General features: G+C 36.8%; 1 protein-coding gene across 10 annotated transcripts in view; it reads right to left on the bottom strand.

Annotated features, from left to right (window-relative positions):
• Nucleotides 1-22,274, bottom strand: part of ATP2B2 (ATPase plasma membrane Ca2+ transporting 2) — a 432,200-nt gene that overhangs the window by 312,262 nt on the left and 97,664 nt on the right. For all 10 annotated transcript variants that reach the window (XR_008732091.1, XM_055709424.1, XM_055709434.1 and 7 more), the window contains exon 2: nucleotides 9,211-9,262. The gene's annotated coding sequence lies outside the window, so the exon portion shown is untranslated. The remainder of the gene's footprint in view (nucleotides 1-9,210; nucleotides 9,263-22,274) is intronic.

Genomic DNA, 22,274 nt, shown 5'->3' with positions numbered 1-22,274 from the left:
TTCACATCAATGCATGTAAAAGAAATCGATTGCAATTTTTTCAGTTCATATTTTTGAAAAGGCAGTATACATTCTTCATGCTAAAAGATATGTTGTTTTTCTTCAGTTTACTGATCTCAAAATAAGCAAACATGACGACAATCTGATTTTGTCTGCCACAAAACAAAGAGCATATTCAGTTTGCATCATCTAGCTAAAACCTGTTGTGGTTATAATTTGAATTTAAACTTACATAGCATGGTCATTACCAAAAAAACAATTCCCCACTTGTAATCTACCATTAGAAGACCCCAAAGAAATAAACATTGTCATTTCAGCTTTCCTTTTACTTTGCTCGAAAGGATTTTGAAAGACCAGATGAAAAGTATTCCTTCCAAATAAACTGAAGATTTTAAACAAATCAAAGAATACTTCCAGACACCTTTCTTTCACTCATACCTTAATAAAGCTCTCTGAATAAAGAAAACTTAAAAGGAGATAAATAGTGTCTTTGGGGATAAAGAATTAGGGAAGGGCTCTAAGCATTACAAAATGATACTAGTGTTTCATTTCAATTGGTCTTATCTACTTAATCATTAAAAAAAAGGCTTGACTTTCTTCTTCAGGGAAGGGAATAAAATATCATTTCAGAAGATGACATAACCATTTCAGTTCAATAACACATATGTAAATACGAAATGTGTAGATAATGCAATTTGTACAAAAATTTAAAAAACATTGCTCCTCATCATTGAATTCAAAATAATCAGCATATTCTGCTGAAGACTCAATTAAAAAGCAATAGTCTGAATTTATCACTCAGTTGTAAGTATCAGTTCAGTTTGCAATCAAAACAATATAAATCTGCAGTAAACAGCTAAATCATTCTGGAAGAGAAAGTTCAACCCCAACAGCAACAGAAAAGCCAGAACACTTTGATACCTCTCCAAAATCAAGAATATTTGGTACAACATATAATGTCTGAACAAACCATTTTAACTGGTCAAAATTTATAATAACCAAGAGGCACAATGAAAAAATATATAGTTATTTGGTTACTACATGTTACAAATTATTGCTTAATAATTATATTAACTTTTTTTTAGTGGGAGATGGGAAAGGTCTGTCAGACCACGATACTGATGAAAATTTCCTAATCAAGCTTGACAGGTAACCAAGTAAACAGATTGACAGATAGACAGAAATTGCACATGCCTCATTTCCTTTAAAAATAACAGACTAAAAATAAGGTCATACTAATAATTATCACTACATCTATTATAGTGACTATTACAGCATCCACAGACTTTGACATGACGTGCACTTGACAGAAAACCAGTGAAACCAGAGAACATAGCACCCCAGAGGGCACAGGAAAACCAAATGGAATCAAGTAAGAGCATCTGTCTCCCCTACTTTTATTACTTCATTAATGTCTTACAGGTGTCCTGACCACTGGAGAGTTTCAACAGCGTAAAGAAGCTCGTGGGTGTGAGTTCCTTTACCCAGTTGAAGTCAATCAAGGAAGAAAGTGCAAAGATGGGGACAGCAGGGCAAGGAATGAAGACAGGCTTTTAAAACCTGGTAAACTTAGTTCTGGCTTTTCAGACCCAAGCCTAGCAGCTGCTCCAAAACATCAGCTGAGGGGGGGACAGCCAGCTATGTCAAAGCCAGGGAAAGTTGCCCCATGTTGTCCCAGGAAGCCCCTGCACAGCAGCAGGCTCTGGAAACGCAGAGCCCCGCAGCCTGCAGGACACGGCTGTTGCTCCCAGATTCAAGTAGTGCCCTAAGCGGTAACAGACTTGATTTCACTGTTTTCCTGTCCTCTCCCGTAAGTTCCTGTTCATTATTTTCCTATTTTCTATTTGGCATATAGGGATAGTATAATACCAAGTTTGAACTAGATTTCTCCATGACTATAAAAATATTTTTGATTAAACAGATGTCAGCAAAATTTTATGGAGTGAAAATTGAGTAACAGATGGTGAGGTCTGCAGAGTTCAAAGAGGCTGTAGTTTTTAAAAAGGAAATTTGACTAAAAAGTATTTTGCTGGAAATATTGAGGCAGTGTTTAAGCAAATGTAGAAGTATTCTTACTTGATAGAAAATAGTACGTTTAAAAAAAAAAAACTAAGAAAATAGAGATATTCATGCCATAAACCTCAGACCATTAAAAAAGGGATTTTATTCTGCTTTCTTTTTACTGAATACAGCTTTTCATCCATGACATCAATTTTCTTAAAGAAAAATAATATACTTCATGGGGGAGAAAAAACTCCAACTACCAAACCAAAAATAACAATGACCTCAATTAAGGATCCTGGACAAAATACATCCTTTATGTGACACATAAGTTACTGTGAAAGCAAGTTTAGGAACACTTAACCAAAGATAATAACTGTCTGTTGTTTGGGATAACTATTTATCACAAACTATTAAAGTATTAAACATAATCGCAAAAAATGGTATATGCCCTATAGGAAATGAGACTGAGAAGGATTATAATCCCTGACTACCATTAATGTATCACCTCTTTTCCAGCTTTAGCACTTGGAATGGTTGGAAAACACGGCCACCAGTGGAATACAGACAGAAAGTCAATGAAATGAAAAGAACAGTATAAATATTATTATAACGTAGTATGATTTCTCTCCCTATTCCTATGGCTCTCAAGTCTTTTTTTCAAGGTGGTACTTCAAACATCTTATTAAATCATTGGGGAAAAAAACTAAAAGGCAAGTAATAGTTTCAAATTCATGACCAGGTTCATTCTGCATCAAAAAGAAAGCTACAGTACCCTATGGAATAGCAGTCAGTGAGCTGCTTTAAATGCCCATGGGGAAAGGCTTTGAGAAACATAATTGTTTCAGAGTACTTAACCACGTGGAAAAGAGCTACCTGTTCTGCACCCAGGTCAGTTCACCGCTAAGAGACAACCCACAGTACCTACACGACATTGATATTTTCATTGCAGGCACAGAAGCAGGGAGGAGTCACGGCCGAGATGCTTGCCCAGAGAAGAGCCGAGAGCCCCACTCCCACCTGCACACTGTACCAGCCAGTGCAGCTGTGCTGCATCAACGACGCTCAGCTTCGCCCAGTGCAGTGCACTCCTTACCTCCCCTACCAAAAGCCAGCTGGACGCCAGTTCTGACTCTGACCTGATCCTGGTGCAGCACAACTCAGAGTTTTGGTAACGTCTTAGACTAGCATTAAGTACACGCTGATGTTACCAGTAGTAAAACGATGATGAACACATTATTAGACAGGTATTTTTGATCTTGCATCTTAACTTCTCAGTGGTGACATCTACCAGATGCTTAAATGATGCTGTCTAGATTCCCGAGGCATATAGCCTTACAAAGACATGGAAGCAGCTGTATCCTCACACTTCAGAAGTGCCATGCATTTTTCAGGAAGTGCTGAAATAAACTATAAACCCTCAAGACTGTGAATCCAGAACCATTTCTTCCAATTAATCAGCAGTAACGTTTATGGTTTATGAACTAAGATCATGTCTTATTAGTGGGTTTAGACTTTTTGTACAGGTACAAGCTATCCAGAGCCAATGTTTCACTTTTAGTAGTTATCCACCATTCCTTCCTCTGTACTGATTAATTCATCAGCCACATCCAGGTATGAACACTGGTTCAGAGACAACAAAAAAACACATAAAAGTTCTTGGATTCATATTACTACCAGAGTATTTAGGGTCATGTTTAGTACAGCCCTCCAGCCTTCCCAAGGAAAAGAAATATTTGGTAACTGATCAGACTCAAGCATCTTGAAACCACATAAATATTGTCTAAAATATTTTCACATTCAGTGCATTTAAACCTAGCAATTTAAAAAAGCACCAAAAAGAAACACTGAGGGGAGGTGGGTGTTAATTACTCCTATTTACAGGCTTCTTTTAGCAGTTTTCCATATCAGTTAAAATTGAAATCGTATCTTATTTTCAGTGATTCAAAAATCAAGTCAAGTGACAGAAATTCATCAGACAAATGAGAAACTACCTTTCCAGAGATGCAAAAGAAAATGCAGTTTACACATTTCAGGCATCATCTTTTACAGCTATTCTTTTCTGTTCTGAAGGCAAACACAATGATCAATCTACCAAAAATCCTGAAATAATTACCCAAATATTTCCTCTTTACCTTCAACTGTTCAAGGATTCTGTAGTTTTCCAAAGAACTCCTAAACACGGGACATTATGGTTTTTTAAGTATTCAGTGTTAATGGCATGAAAATATAACTCCAAATTTTAAAAGGAATTTTCAAAAGCTTGACCCAAACTGACAACCTTGGTTAAGATTTTCATTTCTGGGTACTTCAGATAAAATGGCTGAGGACTTATAAAGAGGAGAAACCAGTTTTACAGCAGGGAGAAGGACAGTATTTTAAGTTGTGATAAAATTCTCAAATATAAATGCCCCAAGTTAAGGTGCCAGGGTGTTCCTTGTGTATATTTTAAAGGAAGACCCACAGTGTACGAGATAATGCCAATACTACAATTGAGCTGATGGCACAAGGAATGATCATCAAATTTACATGAAAACTATATTTAAGCTCTACACAAGAGGCAGGTCCAGTATTTGGAAATATCCTATGGAAGGTCTCATTCTTACCAGTGCTGATGCTGAAGGAAGCATTCATAATTCTCTCTCTTACACCTGAATCTGTCAGCTGCACTTCTGGACTAACCTGTCCACCCCTGTGTTTTGGCTTTTGACAGCCACCAAAATACCTCCCCCAGTGCCACAGTCCCCTCCGGCATTGCACTAGGGTACAAAGCAGATTAAAGTTTTTTAGTGAGTGGACCTGGGAGAGTACACATGGGCAGGGGATTCAAAATAAAAAAATAAAAAAAATTAATTAGCTTTTATCTTACGGGGAGAAACCTGCTATATAGGAGAGAGAAGAATGGAAATAACTTTAAAGATCAGCATATTGTAGCAGTTCTCTAAATTTTGCAGTAAGAAGTGTTAACACTCATCCTTGCTTGTTTTCTGACATGCTTTAGGATTCACTGTGAATGTGGGAAGGGAAATCATTTGACCTCTTGAAGAGAAGGAAAAGGTCACTGTGAAGGTCGTGTCTGGAGAGAGATCACTTCTCCATATTCAGTGTCAATGTTACGGGGCCTTGGTCCAATTTCTCAGGGCCAAACCTGGGAACTACCAGTGTCGTTTATTATGAAATGACACAAGGCTTTTGCCTACAGGAAAAGAAAGGAAGTTCTGTAAGATTGTACAAAGCGTACAAAAAGTACAATCTTATGGAACTTTCTTTTTTTCTGCAGTGAAAGGCAGAAAAAGTCCATCTAAAAATACAAGATCATTTGCAAATGGATAAAGGAGGAAATTTCTATCAATATGCATAACAGTCCCAAAATTGAATTAATTTACTTAGAAATAATAATAACTTGTTAAAAGCATCATTTTAAGGACACCTTAATGAGTGATTGTCATCATGCTGCAACAAGAAGTTTCCGAAGAGCTGCCTATTGAACATTTTCACTAACAAATTATTGTTCAGATAAAATACAATGTCCATCCTGCACAATATTTGTACTGGAGAGCATAGTACACTGGAGAGATACTATTCTCAGTCAATAATAATAATTTGTAAATTATGTGGGGGTTAAATCAGTCAATTGTTAGAGTTTGGTGTCGATAAACTTTTGAATAATGCAAACCTCAACTGACTTTTTTTTTTTTTTTCTGACTTACACCAATACTATACTTATTACTGAGTGGGTAGCTCTATCTTTGATGAGAATTTATGCCCTTTTGAACTACTGGTGTAACCGCATTGGTGGCTAATGGACATGAGCAAACACGCCGTTAGGCAGGACTGCATTATCTGCATACAGAAATTTAGGGCAGACCCCAGATATTTTCACAGAGGATGCTGTACACTTTTTTTGGTTTTTTTCCTAATTTACAGGACACTGTTCTGTGCCTTGGGAATGTCAGCAGATTTCTGCAAGTGCTACAATATTTGTACAATACAATACAGCTCATTACCACTGTTGACACTCTCCAAGACATGCATGTCACAAGGAAACAAGCAAACTGTCTCACAAAATGCAGCTTCGCATTAAACGCCTTCTCTAATGGAAGCTGAAAAACACCCCACGCTATTCAAGATGATCATTAAAAAAAGAAACCAGTTAAAATCAGTCTGATTAATTGCTCTACTTTGCCAATTTGATAAACTTGCAGTCACTTCTCTGTCCCCCCTTCATTGGCTTGATCTACTTTGTAAATTAATCTAATTAAGAACACCTGCAATCAAAAGCCCCTTACTCTTACTTATGCACAGCATTTTTTAAAAGGTCAATTAAGAAAAAACATATTGCCACAAGAAGCATTTCTGGGATACAAGGCAGGCATACAAGAGGAGGCATATTCAGTAAATATAGGAACCACCCCCTGCACTCTCCAGTGTTTCTTTCCCACTCTATTCAGTAATATAAACTGCATTCTTTAAGAGAATTCTAATAAAAAATTACAGCAGACAAAAGATGACAAATTATTCAAAGTAATTGCAATCCCCAAACCACACTAATCAGATAAACCATACATCAGAAGGTGAATAACGATGCCAGGTTCGATACCATAGGTATCTGAAAATAAACAGAGGACTTCACAAATGAAGCTTGGTATTTTTATACCGCAATAGAAGCATGTAAACTGATAAAAAAAATTCGGAAAAATAAAGTTCAATATCATCTATAGGGGATATATTTTAGATAATAAAAAAATATTTGTATTTACAAGTCTAGATGTAGAACTCACCCTTGATTCACAACTGATAAAAAATTTATTTATATTTGCACCAGTTCTTCACGCAGGACATAACTCTTTGCAAATACAGTACAAATACAAAAGCTGCACTGCAGTAATTTTTAAAGTCTGAACTGTAAACTGATTTTCTTTTTAAAAACTAGTTGTACTGGTAGCTTTAATTGATCTCTCTTATTGCTGTTTCATCCTAATTTTTTCTTGTGAACATAAATTAGAAACAAAAGAGCCAAACAATTTTATCTACTATGCAGATTTGTTGATACTAGATTTGAAATAACTTTTCACAAAGTATTTTGTGTGCAGAATTTTCAATACTTGCTTTAATCATCATTTTCTCCCTCTCAAAACCATTACAGAAAGATTGGACAACATACAATGATTTTTTTCCATTAAAATCAGAAAAGTTATGGTTTAGTTTGTTTAGTTTACTAAACTAAAAGTATGGTTTAGTTATCATCTTGATAAAAGTTAGAATGTGTTTTAAAAAGTTAGAATGACTATAATACTGTCACAGACTTTCCTAATTCATAAAACAATTTGCATTAGTAAAATTTAACCATAAGCCCTTGACATTACAATGGGTTCTTGTATTTTCTGTAAAAAATATTTTAGCTAAACTATTCCAGGCTTGGGGCCTTATGCAGTAATTGCTTAAAGAAAAATCATGAACCCCTGCTTTAGAGAACATCTACAAAGCTTGCAGTAGATTACTGCTAGATGGACTCTAAAATGAAAGACACTTCTATCATGCCTTGGAGTGCAAAGTATCAGTCCAATACTTCACAACTAAGCATGTACAAAAGTGAAATTATTAATGGAGCCATTAACTGTCTATCTGGAGCTCCCAGATTAATTAAATTGGCAGAGTCAGTGCTAAGATCCTCACAGCCTTTCCAAACCTCCAGCAAACATCAGCAAAATTGTAGAACTGCTCCAAATATCACTATGTTGTACAGAAGACCATGGAAAAAACTCATACATTACATGGAAAAGTTGCTAGAATGAGGGAAAAATGTATAAAACAAACCAAAATCTGGAAACAGAAACTTCGGCACTGAAAGACCTGACAGATGTTAAGCTTTTGTTCTTGCATTAACTCTTATTCCAGAGTGATGAATAATTAAATGTTATATGCAATTGAGCAAGGGCTTGTCCTTGGTCCCGATCTGCAAAGATGTACATCAACTTTTACCACTGGCTGTTCAAGACCCTGCAAGCCAAACTGCTCCCACGGGTAAGTGTGCTTATTAAGAAGCCGATGAATATGCCAGGATTAAACATTTTTACTCAGGAAGCAGCAGTACATTTATGAATGTGACTGGACGCTCAGAAATACCAAGAAGCAACTTCACTGCATGTGTCTATTGATTACCTTGACAGCTTAACAAGACAGACTTCCAATGGCTGACTGAACTTAAGTGAACTAGGGAAGAAGATTAAAAGACTGTGTCCCTTAAAGCCCTGGCCACTCCTCTGACATCTCTAATCCCATCAGCTAGGGAGAGTTCTTCATTAACTTCTGGTCTCAGAGGTAGAGGTCACCGAGTAGCACAGACATCCTTTGGTAGGTAAGGAAGAACTTACAAGGTAAGAGAGGGGAAGAAAAAAAAAAAAGGAAAAATAAAAGAGGGAGTGGAACCACATGAGGATTCCTGCTACTTCCAGTAAAAAGCAAAAGGAAAAATAACTATTTAAAAAATATGTACCAGTAAACCCAGAAATACAGAAGGTGTTTTCTACTTAGCAGCTCAAAAAAGAACAGAACATAGTTGGAAACCATTTGATAAATGTGAGGCTTAATTCCAAAATCTGGTTTATTTTCATGTCATATCCATAATAAAAGTGGTAATTTGCTAATATTTGGAGGAGAAGGGGAACAGAAGAAATGTGTGCTGCTTCGGAGGAGCACAGGGGCTTATTTTGCCTATAGAAAATGAGTTTATGAAATATTTTTAACAGAGTTATTTTAAGAAGCGCCAAAGAGTTGGCAGCCATGGAGAATTACTTAGCATAGATAAAGAGCCTGAAGACATGGAGCCTGGACAAAATAAGATTCACCGGACCCCAAGCTGGGCCCTTTGTTTTACTGTTTGCATGTTGTCATCTGGGGACCAGCCATGAATTAAATAACGCAATGGCATCGTAAACTACAAAAATGGTCCTGTCCTGCACCGTCTGCGATTTTTAACACAACCATTGAAACTTTGAGGCCATTATCAGATTCTTCACAGATTTTTATAACTAATTTTGCACTGGATATTGTGTAAAACTAGAAATTTGTCACTAATTCAGTAGAAAAGATAAAGACTAAATTCATATCAGCATGTTTATGATGATTTAAAGTGACTGACTGACAAAATAATGTAATATCCCCTGGAATGATAACATGTATAACCTAACAAGATGAAATAAGGCTTACCGTGAGCATAGCGCACAGCGTGATGAAATCTTTGTGCCACAGCATTCAAGCCCTAATAAAAATAAAGAAAAAATAGTTTTAATTTCGGAAATATAAATTATGACTAGATATAATGAATGTAAAATCAGACGAAAAAGCAGTCCATTAAAAACATCTGGTTTCATATCAAAACCAAATGGTTTAATTGCACAATTAATAAAATCAATCTTATCTCTTCTGTATTACTTCCTAATTGCAAACTTAAGTCTTAATAAAAAGTAAGACCACACCTTCCAATACAACTGAAGCATTTAAAATTGTCTCGCTCAAAATCAAAATAATAATACATGTACAAGCTATTACTCTTGCTGCCATTTGTAATTATTCTGTAGTAGCACTGAGGTCTATAAGTCTTAAATAGAACTGGTAACATCAATTTGTCTTAAATTAAATATTTTGAAGGGAAAAAGTCTAGTAAATAAATAATGTATAAATCAGGCTATATGAAATATTTACCTCAGTTACTTTTGGAGGACATGAAAAAAACGTATTTTCCTAGAATTACATCAAGAGAAACATCTAGATATCTCTCTGGTTCACGAATTTAAGTACAGAATTACCAAATTTTCAACGAAGAACCTATTTTAAAACCTTCTGGAGATGATTTTAAGCAAGCAGAGATGATGCTGTGAGTGTTTCACATTTGTCAACACACATCTTGATAAGCATACAGCCTCTTTAGTAGATACCATCTTACCTCTAGTCAGGTAATTGTTTCACTCAGCTGTGAGATTTACAGTTACGTGGCAATGACAGTCTCCTAAGAGTTTCAGAATAAATACATTCAACATCAATTTCTCTTTCAGCTTTTCAAAGCGCTACTGGAACGTATCAAAACGATACGCAAACTGCAAGTACATTATGCTATTAACAGCCAAAAAAGAAATTCTTTGAATCTATGAGTTTCACCTTGAACACTGCACACCTGTTCAGGTCAGAAATTAAAAGGATGATACAACTTATTTGAGAGTCAAGGCTAAGTTAGGTAGGTGATACATTGTAAATGAAATTGAAATCTAGCCAAAAGGAAAGGCTAACCCACTCGATAGGTGTACTAGGACATCTAATTACTTACTACAAGTGATCAAAATATCTTTCTTTCATCCTATGCAAACAGAAGTATATTTGCAGTAGTTCCCCAGCAAAACACCTTGCTCCACTACCTGTGCTACCAACATTACTTTTCCACATCTATTCTGGAGATTTCCCATTATGGAAATACATGTAAAGAGCTGGAAACTAGAGCTCTATCATTTCAAATTGCACACGTGATACTGGAGCTAAGCAAAAACAGTCCATCATCTTCATAAACTGGCAATGCAATCTGTACATCAGATACCACGCCAGGCAATTTTTTGAGTAACTCCGAGAATCAAACTAACTGCAAACAGGGAGACATATATGGGGCAATACCTAAATGCACAGCTTTAAAGTACAGCAGGTCTAAACAACTTAAACAGTAGAGATGACAATGATGCTAAGTAAGTTAAATGAGTAAGGAGGAGGACTGCCAGCGCAGGACTTGAAGCAGCACAGACGCAGTCCTAGTAATAGAAATATTTAGTTCTGTTTTGTCTACACCACAGTCCCCAGTGCTCACAATTTGAGGCTCTGGGTGCAAGAAGTGTCTTTCTGCCTAACTGTACAGGTATGTCATTAAACCTCCCACCCCCTTTTGCCTCATCAGTAAAGTACTTCCACTTCTATGAGACTTATTTTGAGTACAAATTCAGAAGATAACGTAGAAGTGCTCAAATACTAGGATGATTAATTCAAATAAATGTCTAATCAGTATTCTCAATATTATTTCTCTGGCTCTATAGACACTCAACATTTTCAGACTGGGAAAGATAACAAAACCGCAGCCCAGGATCATAAAATGGTAAGTCCCAGAGTAATCAATGCTAGCTTTAAAATGCATTGTTACTTTGATCAAGGATTACTTAAGGCTCCATCAGATCAATATTTCTTTATGCTTTCGTCTGGTATTCCCAGAGTTTTGGAAAATTATAGTTAAAGGTACTGTATATTGCTGTAAAATTCCCTGTAGAGGAATTTGATCTGAGAAAGTCAGTCACTCATTAAAAAAATTATATTCATACAAAATTTATTGTTAAATAAAAACCTTTGTGCTTCATTTGTTTCCCTAAATAGCTTAAACCTTTGCTTGAGCAGTATGCCTGCAACCATTCATTTGCTACAGCTGGCTGAGAATATGAATAACCATACAGAAATTGATAATCAAAGAATTTGCTAGAGATAAAAGTTGTTTATTGATTTTTAAGTCTGTTTTCAATGAGAGAAAGGTTTCATCTTCCCAAGTCAACCTGAAGACTGAATTATAAAGAAATTGATGCGAGTTCTTATTTATTCAATATCCTAAAAATTTGGAAGAGTCACAGAGGCAGCAATGGCAGACTCTTCATCAACAAACCAGTTTCTTATGAAAAAGAAAATAGATTCTGTTTAGGGTACAAGGGCACAAGAGAAACCTGATTCTAAAAGAGAAGGGGGGGGGGCGGGGAATGAAATGGTTCTTTTGTTCCTAGCTCTGAGATGCTTACCTGTTGCTAAATGTCTTCAGAACTTCATTTTATTAAGAACAAACAAACAAACAAAACAAAACACAGATACTTCTCTTCATATTTTGGGCTGCTTAAGTGGCTTTACAATGTAAGTCATAGCAGTTACAGTCTACTCCAGCCTACTCCAAGAACTGTATCCCTACCAGGTGTTTCCATAAAACCAGAATGCATCAATACTTCTTGAAAATTATGCAAGAGCAGACCTACGTCTCCAATTTTAATGAAATAAGCAGAGGATGATTGAAGACCAGTTGTAGATACTCAAAAGAAGTATCAGTTGCACACTTACTGATGCCAAATGACACTTGTAAAATATGGCATGGTGCCTTCTTATAAGACTCAGCTCATACACTGTGCATGCTTGTTCATCTGCTGTACCCCACCCAGCCCTAACCTCATCTCAAGTCAGTATTTTCATCCTACTATACTGCTCCTGTGATTTTTTTTGTTTGTTTGTTTGGTGGGGTCTCGTTTGTTTTGGTTTTTAAACACTGATGAATGCTCAGGCAAACAAAGACGGCCTGCAACTATTTTATCATCTAAAACTCACTTGTAATGTTGCAGTTAAACAGATTTTTTAAACTCAATCTTGGAGATGATTTTGTACTGCTAAAATTATATCATTTATCCAGCATTCTATGGCAATTTAGGAATAGCACTCAGTAGGTTTATTTTTAGTAAGTACCTCATTCACACATTTTGTAGTGCTGCATGGGGATCACTGATCTATATGCATGACTGCAGTGATAAGATCTGGCAACATTCTTTAATAACTGTTTAAACTGTTCTAGTTGTGTGCTTCAAGCAACATACAATTATTCCAACACCTAAAAAGAGCTTTTCCACTTGCAGTATTTTCCACTACTCAATATGTGCACCCTTGCCATCTGATGGTTAAGATTTTCCGTTATTTCCTTTATTTGATTTACTCCTTTACAGTCAATGGGCAAAGCACGTGCAATTAGTTCATAAAAGATAGCTTAAATGTAATTTGCAAAGGCTATATTCAGAGATTCTTATTTTGATGCACAAGTCTATGAGAATCAGGTTGAAAAATATGTTGTCCATCATTACATAATTATATAAATATAGAGAATGGTCTCCATAAAGACAAAAACTTTATTAAAGTTAGAAACATGACATCATTATTTGGCATGATACTGAACAAAGCCAAAATGTATACCGTAGCTTGGACAGATCAAAGTTGCTTTGTATTTTTCAATTTACAACAAATTCCAGTAAGACATGTTCATCGCCGTGTCACTGAATTTCTTTCTACTTTATCTCTAAATGTCCTGGAATGCTCCTGCTATACAGTAACATCTCTTAGGAGAAACAAAATAAATTGAATTTGTTGAAGTTGTCATGGATCTAGATTTTGAATCAAACATAATGCTTTCGTTAACATAAAAGAAGACAGAGCTCTGGGTGAAGCAGGGGTAAAAACACCAGCCAGCTGTATTAGGGCTGCCTCTGGGAGGAAAGGCATCTTGCTGGCCAGTGCTTCCAACTTGTGCAGTGGAAGATACCTCAAAACCCCACGCCATTTGCCTCTTGCACCACAGGTCACATTTACTGATGTTTCAACACTGAATTGAACAAAACTCTAGACCAGGTAAAGCAACATGCCGTTTTTTCTAAAGTGGACACTCTAGCATGTAATATATACAGTACTAGGGCCGTGGCATCAGCAAAAAATCTATCATGAGCTATGCATCTGCAATTCAGGCTGGTAGAGAAAGGAAATCACAACACTTGCAAGTCAGGGAAGACAACAGGAAAGACAAACTATACTGATACTTGGCAAATACATTACCATGGAAGGAGGAGAAATTACTATTTTTTTTTAATTAAATGGATATTGCAAGGGGGTTTGTCTACCACTACCACCCCCCTGCAACAGTGATATATAGCTCTACTACACCTTCAGTTTTTCCACCTTCCATAAATGTAGTATTATCCCAATTTTAGCTTACAATGTGAAACGCATCTCATCCTTCTAATTCCTTGGGATTTCAGTATAAGTAATTATAGCATTACAAAACAAAACTGACAGCCTATGTGTTAGCTCAATATGTCAAAAAGACAGGCAGTAAAGCCTCTCAGTGGCTGTGGTACATCTACTGTCATCTCTCATCAGATGACGAACTGAAAAAGCAGCAAGTGACGGGTTTCCTTGTTCTAGTAAATGAGTCAAGGGTGTTCTTCTAAAGAAGTTTCTCTGTCTCTCAGACAAGACCTAGCTAGAAACGTGAGCTGGAAACACTGCCCCATAGCACTCTCACACAGCAGTCATATATTTTTAAACATGAAAACCTGGTGTTTCCTTTATCAAAGGCACCTTGAGTCACTCCTGAAGCTAGAAAAGGGTTGTAGGCAGTGAACAGGCACACCGCTGCTCTACTTCGTCATGAAAGTAACAGATGCATTATTTAAAATAATCACATTCATTTTACTTGGAGATCTGAGATCACTGATGCTCTCACAGTTGCTCTATTTCATTAGTGACCTAAGCTTCAAGAATGAGAAGACAGCAAAGTTGATGATAAAAGCGTTACTGTACGTCAAACCCACATCTGGAAGTGACTGTGCCTCAAATGCTACCAAAGAGTCTCAACTGAGAGTTCATGATATACTGCCTGCTTCTCTGGGGATGCTTTATCAGTGGAAATGTTACTCTGGTGGAGGGAAAGAAAAAAAAAAGAAAGGTTTGGGCTTGGGGTTTTGTTTGTTTTAATGGGTTTTTCCCTTCATTTCTTTACTTTGTCTTTATTTTAAAGGTGCAGAGTTAGAACAATAAAAAAGGCACTCAACAACTAAGAAACAAATACTGACTTCCATCTACAATCTATTTATACACGCAAGCATTTCAGACAGTGACTATTCTGTATGTTAATTTAAGGCAAGAAATATGAATGGACAACTTTATCCAAGTCATGCAATACATCCAGATGAATTTGATGTTAAAATTCAATTAGGTACAGTTGTGCATTTAGTTGTTGACATATATTGTATTTGGTATGGTTAGTGGTTTAAGACATTAAACTGTATAATCTATTTTATTCAAAGGCCATCTATTTTAGATTTAAAACAGGATAAAAAAATAATCATATAAAGGTCTTTTAAGTGGTATGCTTCTTTGTTCCCCTGAGGTATTCAGTTTTAAAATAAATAATGAAACAGGTATTTAAGATTTAAAGTACTGGAATCAAAGTCATATATTTCAAAAGACTCAAGGTGATGTCTGAGCTTCATTTGCCTGAACATTATTCATATCCCAAGGGGTCAAACTTTTGTTCTTCTGGAATTGTTTTTGTTATAAGAACATTTGGTAGCCCAAACAGCATAGTACCATCTTTACCACAGACATATTAGACATATTTTCTAAATATTCCATTTTATTTCTAACAAATGGGGCTGGATTTGTAGCAGAACTTGAACAATTTCAAACAAAACAAAACAATTACGACACAGCTTCTCTGCAAACTCCTTCACTGTTTGTATTTACCAGCACTTCATAAATTGCAGTTATTACTGAGTCCTTTAATAATTTGGTGCTTTGATTCTAGAAGATTATCTGAGCTAGAAATAAGAACAACTCTATGATGTTACAGAGCTTTACAGCTGTATTCAACACAGACACTAGAACATTTTCTCCCAGAGGTAATTCAGTGATGCAATAAAATTTCTAGGCAGTTTAAGGCTGTATGATAAACACTCGATAAAAACTAGTTCAGAAAGGAACTAGATTATGTCTTATAAAGTCTCAAAAAGTGTAACATGTTTGAAAAATAATTTTTTATTAGAATTTTAGTTTTTTAATTGCTGAAAGCACAAGTCAAGAACTACCAAAATGCTGCTTCTCAGGTATTCCCAGCTAGGAATCACACTTGTCTTAGGCATATAAGGCTTCTTGGCTACTGGCAGTGCTGCCTGTGTGCTCAGCTGGTACTGGGCCAGCAGCAGCAGAGTAGCCAGCTCCCGCATGGCGAACTTCACGCAAAAAGGGAATCAGATGGAGGATCCGCATGTTGCTAGCTACTGCCATCTACCTCTGCTGTAAGCCATCCTTACACTGTGACAGCATGGACGCATTCACACCACATGTCTCATTATGCTAAATCAAACCTGCTATCAGCTATCTGCCAAATGGGGGTGGGGGTGGGGAGTAGGGGCAAAAAAAAAAAAAAAAAAAATGGATTTGTAAACATTTTGGGGAAGAAATGACACGACCATAGGCTATGATGGCTACAAGTAAGACAGACATACTTGCAGCAGACAAAAACAAAAAAAATATCCAAGCAGAGTATAAGAAAATGCATTTGTTGTGTGCTGTGTTACGTAACAGCAATGCCTCCAAGCCTTCTGCGCCACAGCAGAAGCTGTCAACAGGGGTTAAGCAAAACCACAAAGCAAGCAACCTGATTTATCAAAAAAAACCCAAGTTGCTCACTTATCTCAACAAATGACAGGTTTAATGAACACAGCCACTCAACAGAAATTTTCTTTTAGCAAGCAATTTTGAAACAAAACCATTGTGGAAAAGAGAAGCCCATTGTTCTGTCTCAGAAGTCTTAAACTCAACAGCTACAAACGGTTCCATTACCCACAGGGCTTGGATAAGCCACACCTTTGTTTCACCTCATTTACAATTTTTCAACATATTACCACAAAACAAAAGTATAATGCCAAAGTCCAAATATGCTTTCCATTGTAGTCATTATTAACCAGTATGTACTCCTCCCAACTTACTTTTTGTACCGCTTGCCATTGGTACTTCTGAATTTCACTTCCCTAACTGTATAATGATCTCTTCTCCTCAGACATGGCCCCTTTCTCTCCTTTCTACTTAATATATGTAAATGTACAACCAGAATTTTCATAATATCTAAAAAAACTGGATATCAGTTTCTCATTAGAAATCTCTGAAGCAGCTCTGGGAACCTCAGCCTCCCCTTTTAGATTTTGTGAAAAAAAAAAACCAAACAAGTAAGTGGTCAAGAAATCTTTGAAACTTTTATCATATAGATGTATATTTTTTTAATTTATTCATGAATATTTTTAAAGATGTTTTTCAGTGGCAGAGGATTTAACACAGTGTTAAATAATAAGTAGTTCAACAGCTTCCCCCACCATGTACTTTTCTCTGCATGTAAATTTTTGGAAGTTATTTCTAAGGCAATAACTCAATATAAAAAGTTTGAGTGTGACAGATGACAAATAACTTCTTCCTGTTTAAGTGCTCCCCCCACAGTACTATTCTAGTCTGTGCAAAATATAAATGACCAGCTGAAGGAAAAAGAAAAAAAAAAGGGGAGGGAGCAGAATTATGAAGTATTTTCATGATAGTCTAGTCAAGAGCATTTGTCAAAGTTTTTCATTAAAATGCACATTTAAGAGAGAATTAATACAATGGTGCTGATTAAAGTACATTTCTTCAAGATTTTCAAAGATTTTCTTAGCAATACATCACTCTTGTCCTCTCCCAAGCAAAAAAAATATGCATTTAGAATTTATGCTAGCTACATTTATTGTAAATACGGTTATGACACTGTAATATAGGAATGCTGCCAGACAGCTCCACGTACACAGAAAGGCCTAATTCCTGCAACGTTCTTTTAGCATAAAGGACTGCAGCAAGTTTAACACAGCGGTCCAGCATGTGCTTAAATGCTGAACTTGGACATGTCTCAAAAGCTCATAGTACTGCAAGCCTTCATGCAAGAAAGATGAATCAACCTTGATATTAAACCCACCAAAGTGTCTAGCAAGGCTGTTAACCTTTTTAGTAATGCAAAGAAAATAGGTTTAATCTACTGCTCTGCTTGCTCCTGTACTAGAGGTTCACAAGGACATCCGCAATTCTGACCGCATCATGGGATAAGCTATGCTATTAAGTGATTTTCTATCATGCTACTACTACTTTCTCAAATATTAAAGGATAGCATGCACTCTCTATGTTGTGCTTCCTTTTTACCTGAATATCACTGGGAAGATTCTCAGCTGATGTGCACAGAAAAATAACTTCATTCCTTTTGAAAGAATCTCTCTCAACCACTGGAGAAAACCATGCACACACGTTAAGTCAACCCTCAAAAGAAAAAGGGCGATAATTCTGTTCTCGTTTAGTTTTGCTGGCTAGTGGAGCGTGCATCCTGCCTTACAAGGGTCATACCCACAGTCAAGCCCTGCCACGGGATAACCTGCAGCTTAGCTAAAAATCTCACAGGAAAGAGCTATAAAGCACTGAAATTACAGCAGTTTGCCAGGCAGGCAGATCCTAACTGTAAGCATCTTACTGTGAATTTCAAACACTAGAAGAACCCCTACCATCTCATACAATGCTTTAACACACCTCCTTTTTATTTTATTCATATACGTTGTTTGAGGGATAGAGTACAAGTGCCTGTCTGCTGGGCACAGCGCAGCACTGTGGGAAGATCTGAGCTCGTCCCAGGGAAAGCACAGGCATACTTGTGTAGTGCTGTTTCAGAGCAATTCATACTCAATAATAAAAACGTATTACTGCTAGTTCCAGAGGTAGCTGAGCTACCCCTGCTTAGCATCCCACTTGCATTTTAGACATAACTAGAGATTTTCACAGTAGGTTTATTAATGAAATTAGGATGTCTGCCTAGACCAAAAGTTTAGGATCACTGAAGGAGTGATTAAAAGAGTTTCTAGAAAGCAATCTGAGCATCCATTCAATGCATCCAAATGTTGTGGATTTGAGAAAGGACTTACAGTTGTTGAACTTTTTCTTACAACTTTTTACCTGCAAATGAATTTTCTCTGTTAAGGTCTTCTAAAGCACCAGAAAAGTATGGTGCTGACATTTCCAAGAAGGATTATTTATGCAAAGATGCCCTCCAGCATTTTTTTAAACAAAGTTTAGTGTGGTTGTCATAGCTGGTTATCTCATCACTCATAGTAACCATATACCTAACTATTCATTACAAATTGTTATTAATTACACATGCTACAACTGGAAGTATTGCAAGGCATTTTGCCACTGTAGTCCCATACCACACATTCCACTCTTACAGAAGTGAGGGGGGGAAAGGCAGGGTGGGAGGGGCGCAGAGCAAAAAGAAACATAGGCTACCAGAGGATTTTCACCAAGTAAATTGCCATGCACATGGAATGCTGAACACTAAAGACTGCAGATATGTTAGAACTTTTTCAGAAATTAAAGGATGGAGAAATGAAACACACAGATTTTATCACAGTGATCTGCAGATAATGCATTCTGCCAGCCAAAGGAGTATTATCACTCTATTCTCTGTTACATGGTAGCTCATATGCAAATGCAGCTCCAATATAGCTTTCAGTCGTGTGTTGGCCAATTTTGACCCCTCTAGCTCAAGGAGAAAAAAGAATTTCACCTCTTTGAAGGGAACAAGCATTGCTTCTGCAGCAAGTTCAGTCGATTATTAACAAGAATTCTGGAATGGAGTTTATGAGTGGATATATACCTATCAGGAAAGTACACAAGTATCACAGGCAAAGCCTAGAAGGCAGAGAAAAAAGCTGTCAAACTGTCTGCCTTTAATAACAATCCAAATCAAAGTTCCTGGAGTTACCAGTATTTAACCACCTCCCTTAATATTTGTTGTTTATCTATTTCTGAAAACACAGTTCTAGAGTTTTCATGATAGAGATCAAAAAAACCCAGTACAGGTAAAAGGAAATAAGCCTGATTAATCATGTCTATCCCCACCTAGAAGCATAATACTTAGATGCTACCTTTCCTTTTCTGTTTTCCTTTCCGTCCCTTCTTTTCTTCTGCCTTGATGTCACCACCAACAAAAAATCTTACTAAGAGCAGACTGAAAACCGCCTAGTGAAAGTGAAGTTCCAAAGTAGTATAAGTAGAATTATTGTCAAATTATTTCCCATCTAAATTAAAGCAACAATTCTTACAAGGAACAGGATTATAATCCTGATAAAGTGTATTTGTAGAAAGATACAAAAATTTCCAGATTAGATATTTCTGAATCCTTCCTCTGATCTTGCAACTTTTAAAGTTTCCTTACAGCAGCTGTTTTCCCAACAACAACAATAAACAAGGTAGTTTTGGAGTATGTGAGTCATGATGGGACTTGCAAAAATCTTGTACATCCTCATACTAAGGCATTATGTATGGCAAGAAGCATCTGACACAGATTTCTTTGTAAATTAATCTGTTGGCTTTTTATGCAAGGCATGTTATACTTTGCCTGTTTATTAATGCTTCAGACTCAAAAGCAGCAATCAATTAAATTTTCTTTAATTAACTAAAATATAGAAATTATTTTCATGGCACATATAGAAGTGGTTCGAGATGAATTCTTTTGATTACAAAGCAGACAAGGCCATTTTATCCATTTAAATGTAACAACGAGATTGCCAGTGAAAATTTTTCTTGTGGTTGACAGTTAACACTATTCCTAAGTTATTCCTTTTACCATCTGTGGCTGGACTTTGGAAAGAATGCTTTCAAGAGCTGTTTGGAGGAAAACTGTTTTCTTACTAGTATTTTAAGGTGCCTAGGACTATTCCCTGCATTGGTGGAACATTGTTCAGTTACCAGCATTTTGATGTGCCTAGCACTATAGCCTGAAAGCTCTTCATAAAAGAATTCACCTGAGCACACCACCCAATACCCTTTTTAAAACCCAAGTGATTATAACTTCTATTAAAGGCAAAACAGTGGTGTTTCAGTGAAGCATGAAGGAGAAGTATTTTAAAACATTTCTTGGCTCTTCAAGACTGCTCCTGCATAGCTTTCCCCCACACTATTGTCACAAAAAGGCAACGCTGACAGCTCTTCAGGCTCCAGCAGGAAGCCACCCACATGCAGATCCAGAAAAATTCTGCCTTGATAAACCGGCTCCTCCTGGCCAGGCCTCGACGTGACGTCGCACCTTGTCCCACCGCAACATGGCGCTGCCAGGATCTCCCTCCCGGCGCTCCTCTGCCACCAACCGCCTTGCTTCCAGCCCTCTCACCTCCAGGATCCAGGAGCAGAGCAGGCTCCAGTGCTTTTTATGAAGTCTCCCATTCCATCTCCTGTCCACACTGCCCGCAAAGCACATTACGGCCTTGGGAGGTGTGCTGCCCGCCATGTTCCGGGAGGCCGCACCTAGGCCAACCACACTGCTCCTTCATGGCAGGAGGCTTCACAGGAACGATGGAGGAGCACAGCGAACATGCCGGCGGACAGAAGTTACCATATCACAAAAGGAGAGCCAAACAGGGGCAAATCAAGTTTGTTCCTCAGGGTAGTAGCATAAAGGATGATCACGCTAGCTTGGTTTCCTGAAGATAGCCGTTAGTTACCAGTATTTTCACAACTATTGGAACACATTTCAGCTGAAATTTTCTGTGACAAGGGGTTTTCCTAACCTCTGTAAATTTTCTAAGTTTTGTTTGTTGTTTTTTTTTTAAAAAAAAAAGATCCATTATGGTGGATTAAGTTTTTTGTGGTTTTACTGATTGTTTCTGTACAGGGGAAACAACACTAATTTATAGAGTACATCATTAGAATAAATTGATTTTTCAAGATAATTCTAAGCATGTGAACAAATACTTGAGGAAATTCAGACATAGGACTGTTTTAAAGGTTTTGGTTTTATTATTTATTTATTATTTATCTTCCTTTTCTGACAAAGTGTGCCTTTTGGTAAGAGAAAACGGAAGGGAGATCCAAGGGAGTAAAATCACTGCCATCAACTAAAGAAAATGTAACATGATTCCAGTTGTAGGGATTAGAGATATTAAATGCAAATACATGTGAAAATACTATTCATAAAGTGTTTTGGAGGTCTGAAGTAACTTTTTTTTTTAAAATGTGTCATTCACAGAATAAATGCAGATTTATTAAATTGTGTGATATGTGATGTAATTAATTTTAAGTGATGAATACAATTTCTGTGAGATTTCTCACCGTCATTTAAGATCAGCAACAACTAGATGCTCAGCAGCTTCAGCACACACAAATTTGGCCAAGCCAAGTGCATCAGAATCTTACGAAGTCTTGCACAGAATGGTCAGAAACATTCACTGCATCAGTGATGATTACATCATGAAAACACAGCAATATCATGTAAATTCCCACTGATGCCCAATATTGAGCTTTACACAAGAACCCGCATGCTAAACTAATGAAGCTGAAAAGCAATAGAAATCATGATTACTATTCTTTTTAACAAGGAGAAGCAAGCCAACAAATAAAAGCTAGCAAAACATCAGCACTACTTTTTAGTACCTTTGCAAAGGTAGAAATGTATCAGGCTTTCAGCAAGTAAAAAACCCTGTAACCAATAGTTGTCCACAAAACCGACCAGAACCAAGACAAAAACTCTTTATGTTGGTATTACTTATGGGTACTGGCATCATTATTATTCCAGGTTTCCCCACGTGGATCCCTCCAGATTACAATTCAAAGCCTTTACCCAC

Source organism: Falco cherrug, chromosome 4 (assembly GCF_023634085.1).
Source record: "Falco cherrug isolate bFalChe1 chromosome 4, bFalChe1.pri, whole genome shotgun sequence".
Classification (NCBI taxonomy): Eukaryota; Metazoa; Chordata; class Aves; order Falconiformes; family Falconidae; genus Falco; species Falco cherrug.
Note: the sequence above shows the minus strand (reverse complement) of the source record. Positions and strands in the feature narration are given on the sequence as shown.